The 26,259-nt window shown below is 44.5% G+C and overlaps 2 long non-coding RNA genes and 1 pseudogene across 12 annotated transcripts in view; 1 reads left to right on the top strand and 2 right to left on the bottom strand.

Moving 5' to 3' along the window:
* LOC311631350 overlaps window positions 1–26,259 on the bottom strand; it is a 741,950-nt gene that overhangs the window by 541,506 nt on the left and 174,185 nt on the right. The window lies entirely within an intron of this gene.
* LOC311631351 lies at window positions 627–6,670 on the top strand. The gene is made up of 3 exons (XR_014796560.1): window positions 627–766; window positions 5,734–5,838; window positions 6,266–6,670. It is a non-coding gene; the product is annotated as an uncharacterized lncRNA (long non-coding RNA).
* LOC311631111 (proteasome subunit alpha type-6-like) lies at window positions 6,948–8,861 on the bottom strand (annotated as a pseudogene). The gene is made up of 2 exons: window positions 7,707–8,861; window positions 6,948–7,451 (listed from the first exon to the last, which is right to left on the bottom strand). The product of its transcript is annotated as a proteasome subunit alpha type-6-like (transcript).

Below are 26,259 nucleotides of genomic sequence, written 5' to 3'. Positions count from 1 at the left end.
TTATCCCTCTCCCCCCAGAGCCAAGCCTTCTAGGTGGCTAATCCCCAGAGGGCTGAGACTGCCCAGTAAAAGCCACTTGGCAACAGGTGCAACCACCAGTCTCTGGGAAGACTGAAAGGCAACTTAAGACCTGACCTGGGCCTGGATGAGTAGAGGATGTGGGATAGGATTGCATTAAAGGCAGAGAACTGTTTTTGTTGTTGTTAATCCTCACCTGAGGATATTTTTTCCCACTGATTTTCAGAGACAGTGGAAGGGAGGGGGAGAGACAAAGAGAGAGAAACACAGATGTGAGAGAGACACCAACTGGTTGCCTTCTGTGCTCACCCCCACCAAAGATTGAGCCTGCAACCAACTCATGGCTTAGGCCAGGCTTAGCGCTGCCACAGCCCTATGGTCATGAGAAAACCCCTCTAATGTATGAAATAATTATCATGTGAAATGTTTGCTGTGTGGAAACCCCAATAATCTGTAAATTCCAAAATGAATTTCCCACTATCTTGATGTAAAAGCTCTACTCCTAGCGTAAGGCACACCGTGTGGCCCACACTGATAAGGACACACGTTGTTTACTTCCGTCTATATAAGCCTGGGAACATCTTCAGTTGACGTCTCCTGCCCGATAAGAGGAGGACTCCACGTCACTCCCTGAGACAAGCCCCTGACTGCTCTGCTGTGTGAGCCTGAACCACGCCTGCTTGTCTCTGTTTTCGTTGTCCGTCCTTCAGTGTGGCCTTTGCTGGAGCCCAGGACCCACTAGGAATAGGTAAATAAACCCTGTGTGATTGCATACTAATCTGTCTTGTGTGTCCTGTGTTCCGGTTCGGCTCAGCTGTCTAGCCATTGAAGAACCAGGGGACAGGCCGTTATTGCTGACTCCTGGTCACCGGCGTTTGTCCCACCAAGTCTAGACAGATAATCAATTAATTGGGGCATAATTGGGACACATGTTTAATAGAACTCCCTGGAGTTGAGCCTAGAAACCTGCCTTTTGCACAAAGATTCTCAGATGACTCTGGTGCAACACTCAGGAATCATTGCTCTATTTCAGTCCTCTTGTCTTCTGGATGAGCAGACTGAGCCAGGGGGGTGAAAAGGACTTGCCTAAGTCACACTGTGCCAGGATTAGGACCAGGATCCAGGCTTCCCGGCTCCAATTCCAATGCTCTTGCAACGACAGTGCACGCAGCCTCGGAGTCCCCAGATTCCCGCTCCCGCCTCTGGGATACCAAGCAAGAGCCCTGCTTTTTCTGGCCTTGCTCCTAAACACCATGCAGCCTGAGGGGGCAGGGAGAGGGGTGGGCAGTGGGTGTGGTGTAACGTGATCAGGTCTGAGGGGCTTTTCAGCCACAGTGGCAGAGGCTGGGGGCTGGGACTTGAGCCGCTGTCCCGCTGTCCCACCTCCCACCAGCTGTTTCCCTACCCAGGCTCCACTCAACCCCTTCCCACCCCATTTGTCAACAGCTCGCAGAGATGATAAAAAGGAAACAGCTATGCACGTGTGTCCTTGGAACAAATGGCACAGAGACAGCAACCTAGAGGTTGTCACTGGGAAGGCTGCCTGAGCTGTTTCCATAGCAACACGGACATGCCCTGCCCCGGCGGCTACGTGCTACCCTGCATGTGCGCTCTCCCGGGTCCTTGGAAAACACTGGACCGTGCTATCTCTCTCCGGCTCAGGGCTCAGGAATGAGTTGCTAATCCTGGTATTTAGATAATAATATCCGAGGCATCCGTGGGACCTTGAGCCCGGGGGAGCTGAGGAAACAGACCCTCCGGGGAGAGACTGGAACTTGGGCATCTTCACATCCTCCTCCTGGACAGGAGCTGGCGCGCAGCCGGAGCTTACATGCTGTTGGATGAATGGCTGGGCACGCAAGTCTCTCGAAGTTCCTTTGCTCCTGCAGGTGCGAGAAAACCGGAGCAGAGCCTGCAGCAATGCCTGCAGTAGGCCCTTCCCAACTAGGGAGGACGCATATCCATCTTCAAATGGCACCAGAGAGCCTCCGCTTTGCACTCCTCACACACCAAGCGTCTGCAGGCCTCTCTGAGCTGCAAGCCACCAGTGCTAAACGGATGCAGGGTGGAGGGGGTCATTGTTGGGGGAAAGGGGACATCTGTAATACTTTCAGCTATAAAGATACATATTTTAGAAAAAGAGTCAGTCACAGCCCAGCGGGGCGTGGCTCAGTGGTTGCATGGTGACCTATGAACCAGGAGGTCACATGTGTCCTGTCAGGACACATGCCCGGGTTCCAGTTCCAGCTCCATCCCAGGGTGGGGGGCAGCTGATCAATGATTCTCTCTCTTCACTGATGTTTCTAGCTCTCTCTCCCTCTCTCTCCCTGCCTCTTTAAAAATAAAAACATATTAAAAAAAAAAAAAAGTCAGTTACAAAGTGTCCTGCCCAGGGGCATGTTCCCCTCCCTCTACAGAGCCGTCCCCCCACAACCCCTACCCCTGAAGCACACACACTTTGGGAGAGAGGTATGCAGTAAAGGATGCCCAAGAGTTTATTTCAAGCACCAGCCATGAAGCTGCTTTTAGAAAAGGGGAGGGAATGCACACTGTCCTGAAAATTATTTGCCATCATAATCATAGCCTGGATCATCTTTAAAAACATTGTTCTTTATCTTCCTTTGAAAGTGGGTTTCACATTATTAAGGGGACATTTCATTGCTGTATGTTTCTTAGGAAAAGCGCTGAATGCAAGCTAGTTCCTTACAAGTCCCACAGCATTGCATTACTGCATGCAGTCAATGCATTTTCTTAAGTGGTTTTCATATTTGGGGATAGCAGGTGCATCTGATGAACAAGTTAGGTAAATAAGCCAGATAACACCATGAGGGATAAAAGAGTCCTTCCAGCTTTAACCAAATGATAAAGGCTAGGGTTAGTTGGTGTGTGTGGTTATTGTTTTTACAGGGTCCATGAGTAATTCAGGAAACCATTTCACGTGTGTCCCCTGATCAGGCACTGTCTGAGGCCCCGGATGGTGAGGAGTGGTCCTGGGATGGGATGGGGCTCCCTGTCCTGAGGGTAAAAAGGGGTCTAGTCCACTGGGGAGAGACAAAGAGGCAGCCACAGGACATCACTGCTTCTCCTCTCCCCACTCGGCCTCAGACGGCATCCCTTCTGAAACCCCCAATCTGCCAGCTCCTTCCCTTCTTCACTCGGTGTCCTTGGATCCTGGAAACTGCTAGAGAAACCTCAGCCACACAGCCTGTCATCCTTTGAGGTTCCTGGGGACCTCCGATCTGCCAAACTGTTACCTTCAGAGCCTCCCCCGTGCTGGCTCACTCTCACACAGCAGCTGCCGTAAATTTTAACCGCAGGTGTTTGCCTCCACCCTCACCCCTGCTCCAGGGGCCACCATCTCCTCCCTCATTAGCAGCAGATAACTTATCATTTCCTCTGAAAACAAAGGCTGAGCGGATGAAGGGCTGAAGCTTCAGGCTCCCAGTCCCTCTGGACAAGGCCCCACCCCATCAAGCCCTGGCCAGGGCAGCGCTCCAGGGCAGTTAGACAGACCTTCATCCTGCAGAGCTGAAAGGCCTGATGGAAGCTTTGCAACAACTCCTCCCAGGGCACGTCCGGGGACTCAGCTCCAACCCGAATGCCTTATCGAAGAGCCTTTCTGGAGATCCTGGTGCAGATGTCGCCCCCAGTCTGCTAGCAGACCCAGACAGACCTGGAAAGGCTCCGGGTGGCGGACGCGACTGAAGTTAAAAGCTGGGAGATTGCGGCAAGAAGTAGCCACAGGATATCCGACTACTCAGAAGCTGCGGCCACACGGCCACTGCCAGATTCAAGGAATGCATACCTACCTGTCTAGTTTCCACCTGCCTGCCAGGATGGTCATCTCTCTGAGCGCTCTGGACATTTTTGCCCCCAGTTGTGTCTTCTGAGGACCAGTCCTCCCCTTATCGCAGGGAAGGAGATATGCCCAAAGCTAAGGCTTCCCTAGTGATCCTGCTTTCCCTCCCCAAACAACTTTCTTCTGAAGTTACCCCTGCATCACAATGTTACAGAAAACCCGAGAAGAACCAAGCAACGCTCAGAGAGTTTGGAGTCACACTTTATTCACCGCGGTGGGCTCAGAGAAAATGAATTCAAATTCTAAGCGAGGCTACAAGCAGAACTTCCCTTTTTATTAAAGAGCCAGCCAGCCCCATGTGTGCTTAGTGGTTATCTCACTGCTGGCCTTGAAAACAACACAGTTCTATCCAATTAAAAAATGCATGGCATTGAGATTATGGGCATATCTAATCTCTGGCCTACAAGGTCAGACAGCTAAGTTTATCTTCCTCATTATTTAAGCAGGCTAAAGCAGGCTGGTAGGCAAAGTTATTTTTTTTAGAATAAGAGTCCGTCTAAAAAAAATGACAGAGAATTCCAAACAGTAGTTTTACAAAATGGGGGTTAGTCTTCTCAACATAAACATACCTGAGTCTTCCCCCCAGCTGTTTAAAAGAGATGAAGGGATTAGTCAAGGAACATACGTGCATAACCCATAGACAGACAACAGTGTGGTGATGGTCAGAGAGGGGGTTGGGACTGGGTGGAGGTGAGCAAAGAGGCAGAAGATGGGGAACACCTGTAATAGTGTCAGCAATAAATAAAAATAATAATAATAATAAAGTAAAAACAAAGGCAGATGACAATAAACCATTGGCCGGCAAACCGTGGCTCGCGAGCCACATGTGGCTCTTCGGCACCTTGAGTGTGGGTCTTCCACAAAATACCACGTGCGGGTGCACAGGTACAGTGCGATTGAAACTTTGTGGCCCATGCAGAGAAGTTGGTTTTCGGCTCTCAAAAGAAATTTCAATCATTGCACTGTTGATATTTGGCTCTGTTGAATAATGAGTTTGACGACCACTGCAATAAATAAACCCTTAACGCTCTGTTCTACCAGATTCCATTTTATAGTGTTCTTTTCCTCCCCAGTGAAAGTTTATTTAGAGAATAAAGAATTATTTGGGAAAGGTTAAACATTCACAAGATTTTATTTTTAAAAATCAATATTAAGAAACATAGTCCTAGCTAGTTTGGCTCAGTGGATAGAGCGTCAGCCTGTAAGCTGAAGGGTCCCAAGCACAATTTCAGTCAAGGGCACATGCCCGGGTTGTGGGCTCAGTCCCCAATAGGAGAACTGTGGGCCATGAGGCTGCAGTGGTCCCAGGGGCAGGTCTCGGCCCATCCTCTGAGCCCCCATCCAGCCCTCCCATACATGCTCCAACGGGGGATTCAGTCCACAACCTTTTGGTGTACGGGTCAACATTTCAATCAACTGAGCCACCCAACCTGGGCTATACAGATAATTCTCTTTTTCCCTCACTATATTTTTATTTCTTTTTGAGAGGAAGGGAGAGGAAGAGAGAGATAGAAACATCAATGATGAGAGGGAATCATTGATCGACTGCCTCCTGCACACCCCCTACTGGGGATTAAGCCCGCAACCAGGGCCCTTGACTAGAATGGAACCCAGGACCCTTCAGTCGGTAGGCTGATTCTCTATCCACTAAGCAAAACCAGCTGGGGCTAAATAGATAATTCTTGGATAAATTCCCCAGGTGATTTTGAAGCTCAGCCAGCATTGAGAACCAGTTTTATAATATTTAAGATTTTATCTTTTATATTTAAGTTTTTGATTCATCTGGAATTTGTAGTAAAGGTAAAGTGTGATATGAAACTCAACCTAGTTTTTTTTGTGTTTTTTTTTTCCTGAAGGCTACTCCATTATTCTAATACCATTTAATAAATCTAAACTACCCAAACTGACTTCAGAAGAGAGAAAAATTCCTGCTTCCACCACTTAATATCTGGGTGACTTGGGTAAGTTATTTAAACTCTCTAGGCATCTGTAAAATAAGGATAATAATACCTCATAGAGTTATTTTGAGAATTAAAAAGGTTCACAAATTTAATGACCTTAGAACAGTAAGATCATTATGACCTTAGTAAAATGCCATATTAATATTTGCTACTATATTTGCTATTACTTATTTGGCTCAGCAAATGTACATGTGCAGAGCCAAACCAGATGTGATAAAATGTTATGAAATCATTATACTTTTAAAAAGTTTAATTTAAGTAAAAAGAGATATAAAATTAACTCTCTAGATCTTTTTTTAGATGTATACAGTAAACAAACACTAAAAAAATACTAACATGTTAACTGGTTATATTTGGGTGAAGAGAGATCATGAATTCTCTTTCTTTTCTTTCTTAATGTTTCCTATATTTCTCCATTTGCCTACAGTAAGCAGGTACTGCCGATATTCAGAGGGGAATGAACAGTTTAAAAGTTGCTAAGTAAAGAATGGTAATCTGGATCACATCCCTCCACACGTATGTGTTGCCCTGCCCAGCACTATTCGAAGAGCCCGTTCTCTATGTTACATCCATGTCATGGAGTTTTCTGGGGAGTGAGGGCCCAGCATTGGGACTCTGCCTCCCGGCTGGCATGCAGGGAATTTTCTGAGCTATTCTAATCCAACTAATTGCCTCTGCATCCAGCCTGCATTATGCTATCACTGTATCAACCAGGTCATGAAAGACCTTATCAAAAGCCTTGCAAATGTCTCCATTTGTTGAGTCAACAAATATAGATTGAATCTCTATAATGCTCCAGACTTTGAGTCTATCATGTTTCCTTAATAAATGACTCTAGAAACAATGGGGGAGGGGGAGGGGATGAGGGCAAGTAACAGGGGTTAGGGGAGACTGGGGGAAGGTCAATGGTGGGGGAGGGGGGAGGAGAAGAGATATATGTACTACTATATGTAATACTTTAAACAATAAAATAGAAATTTAAAAAAAAAGACTGACATATTTTGTTTTTTAAAATCTCAGGCTGAATGCCAATGACTGATGTTTTTTCAAAAGTCTCCCAAACTATACTATTATCTTTTTTCTTTTAAAAGCACTGTTTTTATTTATAGGGTCCTAATCACTTCAGCGGCCAGAGGAGTGGGAGCGGTTCCTTTCTCAATCCAGGGGCCTCCAGGATGTCAGTCTGTTGTTACCAAATGCACTGGCAGGTGGAGTGGTGGGTCTGGCAAACTAACCACAGAGCTAAGTCTCTCTCTGCAGGAACAGCAAGGTGTATGTCCACCGCTGCTTCTGTAAGCATCCGGAATTTAGGATTTTCTACTGCAACTACTCCAGCTTCTATTTCTGAAGGTTTGAAATCAGTTGATAGAACAGTAGACAGGCGTGTAATCACAGTTTCCACTGTCTGTTCAAATGTCTGGTCAAATATTTTCTTCACCTTTTTTTTTTTCAAGAAACTGGTTGACTTGTTTAACTCCTGCTGCAGTGGCTTCAAACCCATAGCGGTAACTTGCAAGATCACACCTCACCTGAGGTCCTTGTTCTTCCTCTCTACCAATTAAATCAGTTTGGCTCAGTGGATAGAGCCTCGGTCCTGGGCTGAAGAGTCCTAAGTTTGATTCCAGTCAAGGGCATGTGCCTCAACTGCAGGCTAGATCTTCAGCCTGGACTTGTTAGAGGTAATCACATGGACCTCTCTCTCTCTCTCTCTCTCTCTCTCTCTCTCTCCCTCTCCCTCTCCCTCTCCCTCTCCCTCTCCCTCTTCCCCATCCCTTCCACTCTTTCCAAGAATCAATGTAAAAATGTCCTTGAGTACAGTTCAAAAAGTAAAATAAAATCACACATTAACAAAGAGGCCTCATTTTAGCCTGAGAAATATCAGCAGTTCTTTTTCACAACGTGTCCACAGGAATCTCATAGCCCACTTGTATTTCCAATTAGCTGCCTCATAGCATGCCTGCTAGCCGCTGCCATTCCGGCCGTCATCCAGCCATTGTTTTCGGTCATCTTGAATAAGTGAGTCAACGTGCTGGAATCCAAAAATTTATCAGGTATTTCCTACTGTGTGACAATTACTGCACATTTTTCCCCTCTGACAGCTACTGATGTAAGGCCACCATGGTTAGTAGCCTTAAAAGCATATTCTACTTGGTAGTGCCAGCCATTGAGTGATAAAATGGTATTGTGGTGGTCAAAACCAGTGCTAGAACCATGAAACATGTTGGTGCACTCACTATGTCAAGTGTGTCTGTAGGACCCATAGCTTTGGCACCAGGATTATTATTATTTTTTATATATATAATCTAGTCTAGATCTTGTCTGGACTGAAGCCGAACTCAGCCAGAAGATTACAAGCAGTAATCTTCTCATCTGAGCATCCAAATGACTTTAATTCAGCTCTCTGCTTCCTGGCCTCTGTTTCTGCCCTAAAATGGCTCAAAGAGCACACTGGGACCAGTCCTTTATCCTGCAAACCCTCCAGGACCTGGGTATAACTTCTTAGTACCGGGATCTAGAACTCAATAAAAGCAGCAAAATCCTGGAAAGTCTTCCCTTATCTTGGCCTCAGTGTGAGAGAAGTTCAAGGGGATTCCAGGCACTTTTAAGTGCTAAAGAAAATCTCTCCCAAATCACTCAAATTCTTTGCAAATATGAACTTCCAATTACCACTGAAATGTTTATTTTTAAAATAAAATCTGAAAATTAAGGCAGACCTATTTTTTTAAAATATATTTTATTGATATTTTACAGAGAGGAAGAGAGAGGGATAGAAAGTTAAAAACATCAATGAGAGAGAATCATTGATCAGCTGCCTCTTGCACACCCCCTACTGGGGATGCACCCACAACCAAGGTACATGCCTCTGACTGGAATCGAACCCGGGATCTTTCAGTCCGCAGGCCAACGCTCTATCCACTGAGCCAAACCAGTTTTGGCAGATCTATTCTTTTTTAAATTAATATATTTTAATTGATTTCAGAGAGAGAGGGAGAGAGAGAGAGAGAGAGAGAGAGAGAGAGAGAGAAAGAAACATGAATGATGAGAAAGAATCATTGATTAGCTGCCTCCTGCACTGGGATCGAGCCTGCAACCTGGGCATGTGCCCTTGCCTGGAGTCAAACCCAGGATGCTTCAGTCCGCGGCCAAGACTCTATCTACTGAGCCAAACCAGCTAGGGCAGATCTATTCTTTTCTAATGCAAAAATGACTGCTATAAACTGCCAGGTAATAAATCTATACTTCAAAGAGCTGAGTTGTCATTACTTGAATGGATGAGTACTCTATAGCAACATAGAATAGGTCTATTTAACACAAACTACATATGACAGCTGCCAACTATATGAGAGCACTTTCCACTTTAGAATTTAAAAAGGAACCCAGCCCGTGTTGCTCAGTGGTTGAGCATTGCCCGTGAACCAAGAGGTCCCCAGTTCAATTCTGGGTCAGGGCACATGCTGGGGTTGCAGGTCCCCAGGAGGGGCATGCAGGAGGCAGCCGCTCAAGGTCCCTCTCATGGATGCTTCCACCTTTCGATCCCTCTCTCTGTAGAATCAATAAAAACATTTTAAGAATTTAGAAGGAAATTAAATATATGACCCAAAGCTCTTTGTAAAAGTGGTCCAGAGACATTTAAAACAATCCTGTCTCTAGCACGGTATCTTAGTGTGGCAAGTAGAAATTTTTCCAGGGGTCATGGTTTGTGACAGCATCTATTTTACATACACAGCTGAGGACTTCTGAGAGCTTAGAGAGCATGAGTTGTTTTTTAATTATTATTATATTTGTTATTGATTTTTTTTTTCCAAAGAGGAAGGGAGAGGAAGAGTCGGAAATATCGATGAGAGAGAAACATCAACCAGCTGCCTCCTGCACACCCCGCACTGGGGATGTGCCTGCAACCAAGTACATGCCCTTGACCGGAATCGAATCTGGTACTCTTGAGTCCGCAGGCAGATGCTCTATCCACTGAGTCAAACCGGTCAGGGCATGAGTTTCTTAAATGATTCCAGAAATTTGATCTCTAACAGCAGTTTTCAGATTGGAGTATGCCTCAGAAGCCTCTAGAAGATGTGTTCAAATATGTCCCCACCCCAGGCTTTCTGACTCAGCAGGTCCGGGATGCAAAAGAATCTAAAGGCTAAGAAAAGGGTGAGGGGCACTCTTGTTGGTGTGCCTGGTGCTTCTATCATTAGGTGCAGAAAGAGCAAAGGGGTAAAGCAGGACAGTAACAGCTAACATTTGAGAGGTTCCAACGTGCTTATTCTTTGGTGCTTCCACCAACCTGAGGAGACAGGTGTCCTGAGCATCATGTTCATTATCATCATGTGCTTTCAACAGATGAGGAAACTGATACACACACCGGTGATTGGGAAAGCCAGGATTTGGACCCAACAGTTTCAACTTTCTTTCTAGCAGGTTAACCCCACCTGAAGAATCTTCCTAATAAATGTGAACCCTCAGGCACTCACAACCTATCCAAAGGCTGGAGGCCCTGACCCCATGAGCACACACCCTCCCAGGCTTATGGAACTTTTTGGCAGACTGAGGACAAGACAGGACCACCAACAAACATTGATTGTAGGCACATTGCCACAGGCATTTTATATACATTATGTCATTCCCAATACCCTCCGAGATAGAGTTTTGTTATTTTCCCATTTCATAGCTGTTGCAAGAATTAAAAGAGCATACCTAAAATGAACACTGAATAAAAATTCATTCCGCCGAAACTGGTTTGGCTCAATGGATAGAGTGTCAGCTTGGGGACTGAAAGGTCCCGGGTTTGATTCCGGTGAAGGGCATGAACCTTGGTTGCAGGCATATTCCCAGTAAGGGGTATGCAAGAGGCAGCTGATCGATGACTCTCTCTCATCGATGTTTCTAACTCTCTATCTCTCTCCCTTCCTCTCTGTACAAAATCAATAAAATATATTTTTTTTAAAAAGAAATTCATTCCATTATTGCTCCTCCTGTAGATGCCTCTGACTACATTCCCAACAAGCTAGAGGCAGCTTACAGTGGCTTTAGGCCTTTACTAGTATTTCAGGTGCTCGCTGGGCTTCCTACATTGGGCCCAACACTCCTTTATGGCGGTGACATCAAATCTGAGTTCCCAGGTCTTCCCCCACTCACCCACCCCAGGGATCTGCTGATGACAGGGTGAGGTTAGGGGGTGCAGAAGGCAGAGAAGGATGTGAACTTCAAGAAGAATTGCTTTTGGAGAGAGTTTCATGACTTGTTTGTTTGCTTTATTTTTAATTTGAAAACTATTGACTTGTAGCATTGTTTTTATGAGGGAAAAAGTATTTCAAGTTCCAGACCAGACACTTAGGACATAACTATCCCTACTGTAGGTAACAGAATGACATAATCAATGAGCCAGTGGCAAAATGTGGCAAGAGGCAGTGAACCAGTACCTGGCCCCGCAACCCGGACATCAAAAGCATTCCAAGTTCAAGAGCAGCTCATGTGATGGCTTTATTTTCCTATTTTACGTAAACACTTCTATTTATTCAACAGTGATTTATCCAGCCCTGCTGTGAGCCAGCAGCAGAGGCCAGCAGTGGGGATACTGAGATGAATAAATCCCAGGCCCCTCCTTCCAGCAGCAGTTAACCTGCTGGGAGGGATGAATGGGGAAGCCATGGAGCTCTAGTAAGAGGGGCAGGAGTGAAAAGAGATGGAGGAGGGCTCCAAGGGAATGATCAAACTTTGTGAGGGAGGTAATGCTGGCTTGAGACTGAAAAAATGAGTGTTATAAGTGGGGTGAGACCTAACCGGTTTGGCTCAGTGGATGGAGTGTCGGCCTTGGACTGAAGGGTCCCAGCTTTGATTCTGTTCAAGGACACATACCTCAGTTGCAGGCTGCCAACCCTGGTCGGGGTCATGGGGAGGCAACCAATCGATGTGTCTCTCTCACATCGGTGTTTCTCTCTGTCTCACCCTCTCCTTTCCACTCTCTCTCTAAAAATCAATGGAAAAAATAACCTCAGGTGAGGATTAAAACACACACACACACACACACACACACACACACACACAAATAAACAAGAAGTGGGGTGATTCTAAAATGCAGAGCACAGCATGGAAAGGCAGATAGAAGGCCCGGGTACCACACTGGACACCTGCCACCCTCATTTCTTCAGAATGAGAGGGTCATGTTCACAGTCCCCTGAACTGGCAGCCTGTTTTATGCCTGTGTTTCCAAGTTCCTCCATCCCAGCTCCTTTATCACTGTGCCTCATCTTCCATCAGACTCCCTTTTGGCCCAGAGCTAGTTTGGACTTTGCCCCAGTATGGCTGCAACTCTAGTTTGCCTAGAAGCTAGTGCCCTGGACAAGTGAGGACAGGTATCGGTGTCCTCTCTGGCTAAGTCAGCTCTGCTAAAGCCAGTTGTGGGCACATCCCCAGTTTGGGGGGGGGGGGGGGATGCAGGAGGCAGCTGATTGATGTTTCTAGCTCTCTATACATCTCTCTTCCTCTCTGTAAAAAAATCAATAAAATATGTCTTTTTAAAAAGAGAAGAGCAAGAAAGACATTGGGAGTCTCAGAACTGTTCATAAAAGGAGATCAAAGCAATAGAGAGTGAGAGAGACTGGATTCTTTTTGTTGGATGGTAACAGTCAATATTATGTGATATGGTCTGATCCCAACATTTAGAGATGAAACACTATTATAAAGGGGCAGCAACAAGAGCTCATGAGATAGAAAACTTCATGCTTAGATTAAAGTACTTGGGTGATTCAATTGCTGCAAGAAAGGACCAATATTTTATTATATACAGGTATCCAGTACATAATAAGCATTGAATAATATTACAGGCATATTGAGATTATATAGATCAGATGCCCAGTGAGATCAGATTAGATAATATCCAACATGATGGTTAAATGCTGCCATCTATTTAACATCACACATTCATGCATTAAGTGGCTTCCTGCTATCTACCAAAGGCCTACTATGAGCCAGAGGCTGGGAATGCAGTGATGAGTAAAAGAGACACAGACCCTGGGCTTCATGGTAATTATAGTCTATGATTTATTAGTAACATCCATACCACCAGGGGATATTTGGACATAGGGGTCACTCTTGGTTGTAATTGACTAAGGACCCCATTGGGATTTAGCTGGCAGGGAACTGGGATGCTAAACATTATACAGTATACAGACTTTGACCATAGGCCAACAGTGCTCCTCATGGTAAGCATTGGTAGAGTAAGATGTAACACCATTTTTAGAGAGATTTTCTTCATAATAAAACTGAATATAATGTTTCTTTTAGAAGCATAAAATTTAAAAATTCCTTTATAGTGTTCTTATTTAATCTCATGGAATACAGGTACTTTTCTTCTAACTTGCACACTTTGGAAAACACTAGAATAGAGGTTGAGAACAGACACTCCTAGGTTTGAATCCCAGCTCTTATCACTTACTAGTTTGGATTGTGAGAAAGTTAGTTAACATCTCTGAGCTCCTGCCACGAGGTAAATAATAGCTAGCTTGCTGAGGTATGGTTGGATTATTAGGAGTACTAAAGGCAATGGTGCCTCTGAATTGCCTTATATGGAAATCTGGGAGTTAAGAAGAGGTGATAGTACAGACATTGTGGCTCAGAAGTTTGGATGTGGAAAAGATGATGTGATGGATGGATGAAGGGGGAATGGGGAGAGGGAGTAGCTTCTTAAGGTATAAGGACACCTAAAGTACTAAAGGGTACAGAGAAATTAGGGGAGAAGAAGGCCCAGCAGGTGAGGAAGTGATCCAAGCAAGACACACCTGGAAGGTGTTATTCCTATGCTATTGCACATCCAAGGAGTCATTCGTTTGCCACTAAGATTCCCCTGAGCAAACAGCCCCTCATCTATTTCTACCCTGCATCTACTTTGTGCAGAAGATACTACATACAAACCTATTTCTTGTTCTCATGTGATCCTGCCTCAGATGATTCACTCTCAGAAAGGTTCACTGGAGGGAAAGGATAGTGACTAAGCAAGGTCTAACCACACCCTTTACCTAGCCTCTCTTGGCAGGTCATCTCAGGGCCCTACCACTATATTGTGAGGTCAGGAGCAGGGAGTCTAAGCAAATGAGAGTTTGCTTCTACTCTGTATGGTCTTGCTTGTTTGACTGCTTGCTTGAGATGTACTATCTTGACAAGATTTCTGCTAAGTTCCTTCTTATCACTTACGTTAGGCAGAAGTTGGCCAAAGAGTTTCCCCCACTGGTCATGAACAATGTTCTCTCATTCCTGAGGCATGTGCCAGATGCATAATATAGAGCAGTGCTTTGGGTGTGTGATGGGGGGAGGAGACAGAAGCATGGGAAGGACTTTGCTTCTTGGCATTCATTTCATGCAGACCATTGTAGAATCTGTAAATTTTTGTTGACTCTTCCTGCTTGTTGTAGGAAGCTCCAGCTCTCAATTCAAGTGTTGGTTCTACCCACGCATTAATGAAAGGCAACATCCTAGCTGCTGCCCCCACTCCCTTTGCCTCCTTCCCCAAATAAAAATATTCAGAAACTGGGTAAGAGTTGCCCCATTCTTAATCTCACCCAGGCTCCCTTTCATTCCCTCCATTTTATAGAGATAGCAGTTCTCTGAGAAGGTGCATTACAGCTGCCAGGCATGGCCAGTGGGGCATACTTCTACCAGTGCTCCTGGATGTCACTAGGCAGGTTTTCTTGGTTGGGTTTTGGCATCTGTCCTTGGCTGAATGCCGAGCTCTCTAATTGATCTCCGTGATCAGTGCATGTGGGATACTCTTAACTGTGGTGTCATTTGGTTTGTTCAGAAAGGGAAAAAGTAAAGTTCTGCAACTATTCTTTCTTTTCCTTATTCACACTGCAGAGTGGATGGTCAAGAAGTATTATTTATTAACAGACCTGGCCTTTGATATTGATAAGTTCTTCTCCCAAACCTGTCATTCTAAGCAAATTTTTATTTTATCTTTTTATTTATAGCATGGATTTCATATCAGAAACGGCAATAAATATTCTCCGCAGGAAAGAGAGCTATGGTGGATGAGTGATGTCTGCTTTGAAAGCAGAATGGGGAAGCGGCAACAGGTATATCATGTGTTTGCCATCCTTAGTCTATAACCAACTAGATTATAGAATTGCTTTTCCAATTATTCCTAGGATCACAGTTCAGCCCACTGTCTCTGTCATGGAAACCCATGATTATCTTTAAAAATTATTTTTAGGGGGGAATGGATAAAGGAAGGTGAAAGGGTTAAAGAGCATATATGCATAACCCATGGACACAGACAATACTATGGTGAGGGCCAAGAAAGAGAGGGGCTGGATGAAAACGGGGAACATTTGCAAAAGTGTCAATAATAGAAAGTTTAAATAAAAAATTATTTTACCTGGGTAATTATATCTTTTATCTTCATGCCACTCAATTTATTGCATTCGATCAAGGGATACTTACTGAGCCCAGCTATGTGCTAAATGCTATTCTAAGACCCTGACAAAATAGCAGTAAACAAGAAAGACAAGATCTCTGCCCTCAAGGAGCTTATGTCCTAGAGTAGGGAGAAAAACAATAAATAAATACAGACATAAGAACGTTTCAGGTAATAAGTGCTTCAAAGAGGCAGAGCATATCAATGTGACAAAGAGTGACTGAAAACGGATGTTGTTATTTTTTTCTAAGATGAGAGATACACTATGACGTGCTTGTATGACACTGGCAGAGTTGCTGAATGAAAGAAAAACTGCTGTTGCAGGAGAAAAATAATTATTACAGGAGCTACTTGGAATACCCTTTCTCTTCCACACCCACTTCCTTCTCCAGAGCAAATCAATTTTTCCCTCTCCAACTGATCTCGCTGTAGTCTGTCATCATCCACTTCTCTCTGCCTCCAGGGTTGTTTCCCATCACACACGCCAGGACCATCAGCTTCCCAAAGAAAATCAGACATGAGAGCATGATGTGTCCTTTTACATGTTTTCTATTATCTGGATCATTTGTGTGTGTGTTTTTTTTTTTTATGTCAATTTAACTGTCTAATATGCTGTCACCAAGGATTTCTTCTCTCATGTTTCTTCAAGAGAATTCATTTTGTTGATCTTCTCTCTCAAATAATCCTTTTCAACAGTTTTGACAGCAATAGCAAAGACAACTCTCAGGAAATTATTATGGTCATAAAATAAGCAAACACATAGTATTTATCACCAGAGAACTTTGGGAATCCCCACATGGATTTCCTAAACTTTGTGAGCTCAGTCAGGTCATGCATAGCCATAAGGAATCTTGTGGATTTCTTAACCCGAGTTCAGACTAACTCCAGGTTCAAACTCAAGTAGTGATCTTTTTCTATAACTTCTAGAGCCAGCCAAGGCCCAGCCCAGGGCAGAGGCCTTCATTAGACCAGCTGCTCTAGAAGAAGAGGGCCACGAGCCAGAAGGTCTCAAAAGAAAGAAATGGAATGAATGCAGGAAAGCTTTTGATTTTTTCCTGATTCTATCACTGTGGCCCAATTGTTTCCTTAACTTTGACCCATATAAAGCTCTTTCTTTTCCTCCTGCTCTTCCTTTTCCTTCTCCAATGTGTGTGAAAAGACAGAGAGGTTCTTTCGGCAGAGAAGTTCATTGGCTCTTTCTAGAGGTTTGAGTGTGCCACTAATATAAAACTGACAGATTGCAACTAAGAACAATCAAATCTCCAACTACTGCATGTACACCCAAAGGGGTGTACATATTTTCTTACTCTTACATTTCTGGGGGTTATGGTCTGGGTCCCTGAGGCCTGCACATCATAACAAGGCACTTGTTTGTGATTCTTTAGTGGAGGAACAGCTCAGGCAGCCAGGCACAAGATGAGTTTATTCAGAAACTTGCCATTTGCTGAGTTAGAACATTAGTTAAAAATATCTCCTATAGCCTAGCTGGTTTGGCTCAGTGGATAGAGTGTTGGCCTGCAAACCGAAGGATCCCAAGTTCGACTCCAGTCAAGGGCATGTACCTCTGTTGCTATCTGGCTCTGATCAGGGTGTGTGTAGGAGGCAACCAATCAATGTATTTCTCTCACATTGATGTTTCTCTCTGTCTTTCCCTCTCTTTTCTACTTTCTCTAAAAATTAATAGAGCCAAAACCAGTTTGGCTCAGTGGATAGAGTGTCAGCCTGCGGACTGAAGGGTCCCGGGTTCGATTCCGGTCAAGGGCATGTACCTTGGTGTGGGCATATCCCCAGTGGGGGTGTGCAGGAGGCAGCTGATCGATGTTTCTCTCTCATCGATGTTTCTAGCTCTCTATCCCTCTTCCTTCCTCTCTGTAAAAAATAAATAAAATATATTTTTTAAAAATAAAAATTAATGGAAAAAATATCTCAGGTGAGAATTAAATATATATATATGTTTAATACTTATAGCCCTGGCCAGGTCGCTCAGTTGATTGGAGTGTCATCTTGTACACCAAAAAGTTGCTATTTGTTTGTTAATGTCTTTTTTTAATGTGAGAAAGTTTTTAACTCTTAAATGATTCAATTACCAATCTTTTTCTTTGGGTTTTTGTTTTGTTTTGTTTCTCATTTTTGCCTTTGCATTATGACAGTCTCCTTCATCCTAAGATAATTAAATCATCGAGCTAAATTTTCTATATTATTTTCTATATTAAACTAATAATTTTGATATCAATATGTATATATTTCTAACATGTGTGTTTAAATACAAATATATATAAATAAATAAACTAAAAACATATCTATATATATTTCTATATATATTTATATACTTGTGTGTATAGATAGGTATATATAGATTTCCCTCAAAACATAACATGGATAATAGTACTTTTATTATTATTATTCAGCTCAAAATATTGTATAATATTATGAGATGCATACTCACTTAACATTGTTATATCTTCCCAGTGAATTAAACCTTTATTTTTAAAAAAATATATTTTATTGATTTTTTCAGAGAGGAGGAGAGAGGGATAGAGAGCTAAAAATGTCGATGAGAGAGAAACATCGACCAGCTGCCTCCTGCACACCCCCTCCTGGGGATGTGCCCGCAACCAATGTACATGCCCTTGACCAGAATCAAACCTGGGACCTTTCAGTCCGCAGACCGACGCTCTACCACTGAGCCAAACTGGTTTCGGCTGAATTAAACCTTTAATTAATCTTTTCCAGAGTGAATCTGTGACTTCTGTCATATGTCTGGAAGCACTAGCAACCTGGGATCACCTTAACCCAATTTCAGAGACTTAACTAAAGCTGAGTTGCAATCTCTCTGAAGGCCTATTTATTCTGGTTCAACCTTACTCCTGGGGTGCAGGCCTCCCTTGGAGGTCTCATTCTAATGAGAGGAGGGTTCATCAGACTTCCCCCAGGTCTTGTGCCCTAGCCCCGTGGGGCTATCAAATGTGTCCTAAATATGCCCTGCAGGATTGGCAAGCACCCCAGCAAAATGCTTATTTTGGGGAAATAAAAAATTGTTACTTTGGAATATTAGTTTTAAACTGGTCATGGAACTGAACTTGATTATTAATTATGGAAATATTTTTCTGCTACTTCTGTTGCATTGAAGAGATAACAGAGCATAAAGTAGATAATAATATCATTGGCAAATGCTCATGGTTCTGTCCCAGCATTTAGTATTACCGAGGAAATGAATGCAGCCAGTCCACTTTTAAGCATGCCACCTCAAACTGGATGCTTTACACATTTTGCCTAAATGTGAGTCTCTTCTCATTGACTCGGGATGTGGAAGAAGCAATCATTTTCATCAACATAGAACGCTCTCTCTGGCAGTCTGAAAATATTCTTATATTCCACAGTGAAGTATTCTGTCCCGTTTATTCTGTTCTCTTCTTCAGAAACAATTATTTATTAAGTCACATCTCAATGTTCTGTTCTCTATATCTATTATATTCTCTCACATGATTTCCCTCCACCCCTTTCCTCTGCATTGTGGGAGAATTTCTCAAGCTTGCTTACGTCTTCTCTGTTATCTGTTTTGGACTTTATTGGCTCAATGTGCATTTTAAAAGTTTGTTATCTCATTCTCTTATCTCTGAGTGGTTTACGTCCTGTCTCATAAAGATCACACCTCTAAAAAAAAAAAATAATAAAAAATAAAAAGATCATACCTCTTTTACTCTTCTGAGGACACCAGAAATTTTCTTCTGGAAACTGCAGTAAATTATTTCTCAAGATATATTCAGACTGAATATTCAACCTGCTCTTTCCTTCCCTTTATTTCTGTATTTTATTTACAGGTTCTATATTAAATTGCTTTGCTCTTTAATTGTGATTTTTCTTGTTTTACGTTTATTTTTATTTAATTTTTTATTGTTTAAAGTATTACATATGTCTCCTTTTTCCCCCATTGACCTCTCCCAGCTGTCCCCACTTCCCAGCACATGTCTTTATCCCCTACTGCCTGTGTCCATGGGTTATGCTTATATGCATGCATACGAGTCCTTTGGTTGATCACTTATCCCTTTGCCTTCCCTCTGAGGTTAGACAATCTGTTCGATGCTTCTATGCATCTGGTTCTATTTTTTTTATAATATATTTTATTGATTTCTTACAGAGAGGAAGGGAGATGGGTAGAGAGCTAAAAACATCGATGAGAGAGAAACATCCACCAGCTGCCTCCTGCACACCCCCTACTGGAGGTGTGCCCGCAACCAAACCTGGGATCTCTCAGTCCACAGACCGATGCTCTATCCACTGAGCCAAACTGGTTTTGCACTGGCTCTATTTTATTCATTAGTTTATGTTGTTCGTTATATTCCACATATGAGTGAAATTATGTGATATTTATCTTTCTCCAACTGGCTTATTTCACTTAGCATAATGCTCTATAGGTCTATCCATGCTGTTGCAACATATAAAAAGTTTTTTATTACACTCATCTACTGAGGCACTTAGGCTGCTTCCAAATCTTAGAGATTGTAGATTGTGCTGTTATGAACATATGTCATGTCTGATTGGTGCTTCTGATTTCTTCAGATGCATTCCTACAAGTGGGATTACTGAGTCAAATGGGAGTTCCATTTTTATTTTTCTGAGGAAATTTCATACTTTTTCCCCCACAGTGGTTGCTCCAATCTGCATTTCCACCAGCAGTGCAAGAGGGTTCCTTTTTCTCTGCATCCTCACCAGCACTTGTCATTTGTTGATTTGTTGATGATAGCCATTCTGACAGGTGTAAGATGGTACCTCATTGTCATTTTTCTTGGATGATTAGTGACTTTGAGCATGTTTTCATATGTCTCTTGGCCTTCTGTATGTTCTCTTGAAAAGTGTCTATTTAGGCCCTTTACCCATTTTTTTATTGGATTGTTTATCTTCCTGTTGTTAATTTGTATGAGTTCCCTGTAAGTATTGTTCTTCTTTAATCGTGATTTTCATCATCATCATCATCATCATCATATAGCTCGAATTTATTGAGTGCTTACTATGTACTGTGCTAAGTATTTCTCATCTATTGACTTGTGTAATCGTCACAACAACAGTGAAGAAAAGTATTACTGATCTCATTTTATGGATGTGAATGCTGAGACACCACAATTAGGCAATTTCCCGAAGGTCACAGAGGTATAAATGGTGGAGTCAAGATTTGAACCCAGAGTCTGGCTCCAGAGTATCAATATTATACTGCCTCTCAGTAATATTTAAATCATTTTTTAAAGGGAAATGCTTTTAGGTTTTTTAAATATATTGTTTATTGACTTTAGAGAGGAAGGGAGAGAGAGAGAGAGAGAGAGAGAGAGAGAGAGAGAGAGAGAGAGAGAGAGAGAGAGAGAGAAGAGAGAGAGAGAGAGAAAAACATCAACGATGAGAGAGAACAATTAATCGGCTGCCTCTGCATGCCCCCCACATGAGCCTGCAACCTGGGCATATGCCCTTGACTGGAATCAAACCGGGACCCTTCAGTCTGAAAGCCAACGCTCCAGTCACTAAACCATACAGTCTAGGAAGTAAATGCCTTTAAAACTTGGTGTTTGACAATAGATAGTGTTATGTACATTTCTCCTGGCTCCATTGCTATTTGTATGAACTCAAACTCCATTCTCAGTTCCACAGCTGAAGGACAAGATGAAGTACGTAACACCCAGGCCAGTTCTGTTTTTCAGTGGGTGGTCACCCGTTTAACCCTGCACCTGACACTCCGAACCAAAAGCTACATTTCTGACTGGTTCTGATAGAGCTCTTTCTCTCAATGTCAATTATAACAACTCTTTCCCTACAGGGGTTATATCTCTCAGGATGCAGCCAGGTCCCCCACCTTGGTGTTTAAAACACACACACACACACACACACACACACACACACACCATCACACACACACACCATCACACACACACCATCACACACACACACCATCACACACACACACCATCACACACACACCATCACACACACACACACCATCACACACACACACCATCACACACACACACCAGTCAGCTGGGTCTTTGAATCAAGAGATAAACATTGGGGCAGTCTGAAGAGGCTTATGTTTCTCCAGTATATTCTGTTTCATGATCCAAATGAGGAGAAGGTTGGTCTTAACCTTCATTTGTTTATGAAGGTAAAGATTCCTCTGAAATTCTAGGGCTATATTGTTCGTGAGACTTAGTTTTTGGGGGTGGTTTATAAGCTTTCCTCTCACCACTCCCTGCCATGCCTTCACAGACACTTAATTGAGAAGGTAAGAGATGCTGTTATCCAGAATTCCTCTCAGCTATTGTTTTTTAAAGTTTGCCAAACAGATTAGATCAGATCAGCAATCAAAGGCATTCATAAAGGTATTAAAGAGCTACATCTGTTTCCAAACCTGATAACAGCTTCATCAGAGGCTTTGTGCATCTACAGGTACTTTTCACCTCACTTAGCAACTTCCAAATCCTCAACGTATAAAAATAACCAATCACAACTATCTAAAAGCACTACCGTGTGTTCAGATAAAACTGGGTAACAACTACTATTTGCCTATTGTCCTCTTCTCCTTGAGTAACACAACTTCAATTTTATTTGGAATGACTACGCTTTTGAGCCTCCGTTAAATACATAGGGTCATGTGACGTTATTTTAGCGAAGGAAACATGAACAGAAGCTTTGGGAATGGGGTGGTAAGCAGTGCCCAGAAAATGCTCCCTAAAGGGGCACAGGCAGCTGAAGATTGCTCCTCTCTTTTTGTTCTTCCTCACTCCCTCTTGCTTCCTGCCTGGAATCCATGTGATGGCTGGGTTTTCAGCAGCTCTATTGGACTGTGAGCAACCTACAGATGGAAGCTACGCACTGTCCATGGCAGAGCAGGTGGATAGAATGAGTTTTGAATTTTATACCCCTAGCCTTCTTTTACAAAAAAGAAAAACAACAACAAAGTAAAGCTCACGTGTTGTTTAAAGTACAGTTCTTCACAGTCTTTTAGTAGCAGTCTAGTTCAATTTCTGAACTCTGTCTCTAAATAATAACAGTAATAAGCTAATGCTCGTTAAGTGCCTACTATGTATTGGACACTCTTCTATGTGAAATTAATTCATTTAATCTGGTTAAGGAAACTTAAATCAGAATGTTTAAGTAACTTGCCCAAGGTCACACAACTAGCAAGCAGTAGACCTAGAATTTGATTCTAAACAAGTCTCCAGAATCTGTAGTCTTAGGCACATGTTAACCGCCTCTGACATTCCAGCCCACACATCAAACATGGCCCGGAAAATACACTGGGCACTACAATTAGGCAACAGTTTAAGTTAGGTGGTTTCCAGACTCCTGTGTGACTTTCATAGAATCCCCTGACTCATGTAAACATAGGACCACAAATGTGGCATAAACCTCAAACTAACAGCCTGCTGCACAAGCTGAGCTGAAATCCTGGGTGGGGGTTCACAGGCACTGATGCATCCGGGTGCTGGGCCTCCTACTGCCCCTGGGGCAGCCGCTGTACTCATTCAGGAATCTCACAGTGTGAGCCATCCTTTGGAAAACTTTTAATCCCTCCCCCCACCTCTCCCCCCCCCACACACACACACACATACACACAAGTGAAACAGGAACAGAACAGTTATAAAAATTATTAGCAATCCATCAGGATTTCTGTGCAATTAGGTACATGTGTTCAGATCACTGGCATATATCAACCATTCCAGAGCCACATGCCCAGTGTTTTCTGTCTGCAGCTGTACTACTCACCACAGAGTAATAACCAAAATCATTTATAAGAGTTTGTCCAGATTCTCTGGGGCATTTGTATATACATTCATATATATAAGGTGTTTTCTAGCCATTTCTCAGTCAACATCAATTTCAAACATTGTTATCATGCTTACAGAAAGTTGTTGCTTTCCCCCCTCTTTTCTCTTTCTCACCCACAATCTGTCAGACAGTCAGACACTGAAAAGGTCAAGTGGGAGATACGTTGATTTCAACAAACAGGGAAAACACTGAAAATTTCAACAAACCCCAAACTGACCCACCAGCCAGCATTGCAAAAGGACCCGCTGGAACACAAGCACTGCCGGCACCAGGGTTTTAGGAGCCTGGCGAGATGGGCCCACGTGAAGGCAACAAAGGGCCGCTCCTATGCAAGCTGGGTAATTCCGTGCCTGCAAAGCATGGTTAGACGGTGAATAGGCAGACTCCTCCACCTACCATTTCACCCGCTTGGCCTCTGCTAATGTCTGAAATCCTTCCGCTACAAATAGAGCTTTTTCCGTTTTTCTCACAGTTAGAGAATACGGGTGCTACCTGAAAGATAGCCATATATAAGAACGGTGTTCTTCCCCAGGAAGAGAGACCTATCTTAGCTTGTCAGTGCCTTTCCAACCTAACAGCTACCTGAGAGGAGATGAGTAAGGACAACAAAAAAGGTGTGCAGCAGGTGGGGATGCGGACGAGTGATGTGGGGAGAGGTGAGCCACGCCAAGCCAGGAGGTGAGAGAGAGGGTGGTAGAGCGGGCCATGTGGAGGGGGAGAGCATGGAGGGGTAGAGGCACTGGAAGGTGTAGGGTGTGGGCAGAGTGAGGGCTCACAGAGGCGAGCCTCACAGACAAGTGGGCTCTAGTGAGTGAGCCAAGGAGAGGAGAACTAGGCGCATATAGTCTTCATCCTCACCTGGTGGGGACTCTTGGGTAGAAGCTCTGACCACTGAGGCAGAAGCAGTAGGGCCCTGAGTTCCCGAGGAGGGGGAGGAGGAGAAATGAATTAAGGGAGTTAAAGGGAAAAGACAACGCAGCCCATTGTCTCCTACTTCATGCAAACACTTGCCTCGGTGAGACCAGCACCAACGCGTGCTGTAGGCCGTTCCCAGTTCGCCCCACGCCCGCCTAACTGTTCCTCTTGCCAAGGTCAGTCTCCGAAACCCGGTTGCCCAGTCATATGGGAGTGAGTCAGAGCCCTGCCCCGCTGGTGGGTTGTGGGTGTGGGCCGAGGCTAGGAGACTTGCATAACCCTGGATGGCTGATGACACTGCTACCTGGCTGAGCCCCAGAGTGTCCCCTCAAAAGGCTTGGAAAGCAGGGGCACCAGGCAGTAGGATTTCTGGCTTCCCCTCTGGATTGGCCGTCTGATGCACCCTGTCACTTCCCAGACCAGAGTATTAACAGGGATAAGGAGCCCCTTTCCTATCTGCCTCTGTGGGAAAGTGGGGGGCTAGGAGGTGTTAAAGCCAACACCCCTGATATCCCCAAGCTTGACTTTATGTTCCAATTACTGGCACCGAGCACTCCCCGAATGCAAGGTTTCCCTGAGCTTCTGGTAGGGTGGATTGGGGCACCCATCCAAGGACCACTGGCCTTGGGATCTCCAGCCAGCTTGTTCAGGGGTGGGGGGTGCAGGAGGGGGAGAGGGATAAGAGATGCTGAGTTGCCAACACAGGTCAGCTTAATCTTGGGAACGTCAGAGACAGTCCAAGCTTGCAGCAAGCTTCCGGTATAATCACCTTGGTCCCCCAAAACCACCTGCTGAACAGAGGCAGGGAGCCAAGCTGATGGGATAAAGGCATATATAATCGGAGGTGATACAGGAAGCAGCCAGTGAGAAATAGAGGAACTTATCCCTTCTCATATCTAGAGTTGTCACATCTGAGCTAAAGTCAACAAAGAAACTCCAGTGCAATGATTCTAAGAGGATGTGCCTCTAAGAGGGTGGGGGGAGGGGGGGGAGAGAGAAAGAATGAATCTCAGTAGGAGAGGGGAGATTTTAATATTCTCTCCAACCACCACCACACCCACTTATAGGAATGCTGAATCACCTTCAGGTAAGAATGGCTATAGAATCAGCAGCCAAAAAGGCTCAGTAACTATTGGGCACCTCCTGAATCCTGGTGCCACGTGCAGATGCTCAGGGTACCGAAGCTCCAGTGGGTCATCACTCTGGATCTGTCTGAGCATGATGGTGTACTTACTCATAGGACAGTCCAACAGGGAGGGTCTGAAGCAGCCCGACTTTACCCTCGGGCTGGGATAGGTACTGAGGGAAGTGACCCTCTGACCCAACCTGATCCCAGATGCTCAGTCAGGCAGGTGAGGCAGGGTGTCACCCTCTCGGGCAGCCTCCAGCTCTGGGGAAAGCAGGTGGTGAGTAGCAGGGGATGAAGCAGGGCTTAGACTCAGAAGGTGGGCAGAGTGCAGGCAATGTCAACAGAGCGGCACCTGGAAGTCTGGTCAGGCAAGTTACCCACAGGTGGGAATGTGCCCTTGAGCGCGGGAACTTGGGGGAATTCTCCAGCCTTGGGGAACGGGAAGGTACAGGCAGGGAGGCAGGTTACCAGAAATGGAGCCAGGAACAGAGGTTGAAGGGGAAGCAAATGGGGGTTCTGGCTTGGAACTTGGAAGTTGGTCCCGGATCACCTCCTTGGATCAGATGGGGGAGGGGGAGAGGGAGGGGAGTGAACGGCACAAGGCCACAGGAGAGTATGGATTGCACAGAGACTGCCAGCTTGCCAGGGAGGGGATCCAGGGGTCTGACTGAGGGAAATTGAGAGCTGGAGGTTGACTTCCTGGGCAGAAACGAAATCTGTCATCTGCCTCTTTAGGGTACACAGCCAGGACCCCCACTAGCCCCCGTGGACCCTCGTGTGAATTGGAAATGGCGCCCCTCTGGCAGGCCAATTGAGAAGACGCACCAGAGGCTCTCAGGTGGCACCTTCGGAGGAAGACGGACTTTTCTCTGTCCTGCAGGTGCAGACCACGCCGGGACACACAGTTTGCTAACAGAGCCTGAGCTAGATTCCAGCGCTCACTTACTCCCTCGGTCAGGATCTGTGTGCAGTCCACACACCGCACGCCTGTACATGGATGCCCTGGGAGCTGCACAGAGAGGCGATGTGTGAACCTCCTGTTCTCCCTGGCAGTGGGCAAGCCTGGACCTTCCAACAAGGAGCAGTGACTGGGTGGGCTTACCTCTGTGGTGGGAGAAGGAGGTATTGAAATAAATTGGTGCCTTTGAAAATGGACCCC

This window comes from Pipistrellus hanaki (genome assembly GCF_964339955.1).
Source record: "Pipistrellus hanaki genome assembly, chromosome: 12".
NCBI classification, from domain to species: Eukaryota; Metazoa; Chordata; class Mammalia; order Chiroptera; family Vespertilionidae; genus Pipistrellus; species Pipistrellus hanaki.
This window is presented reverse-complemented; position numbering and strand designations above follow the sequence as displayed.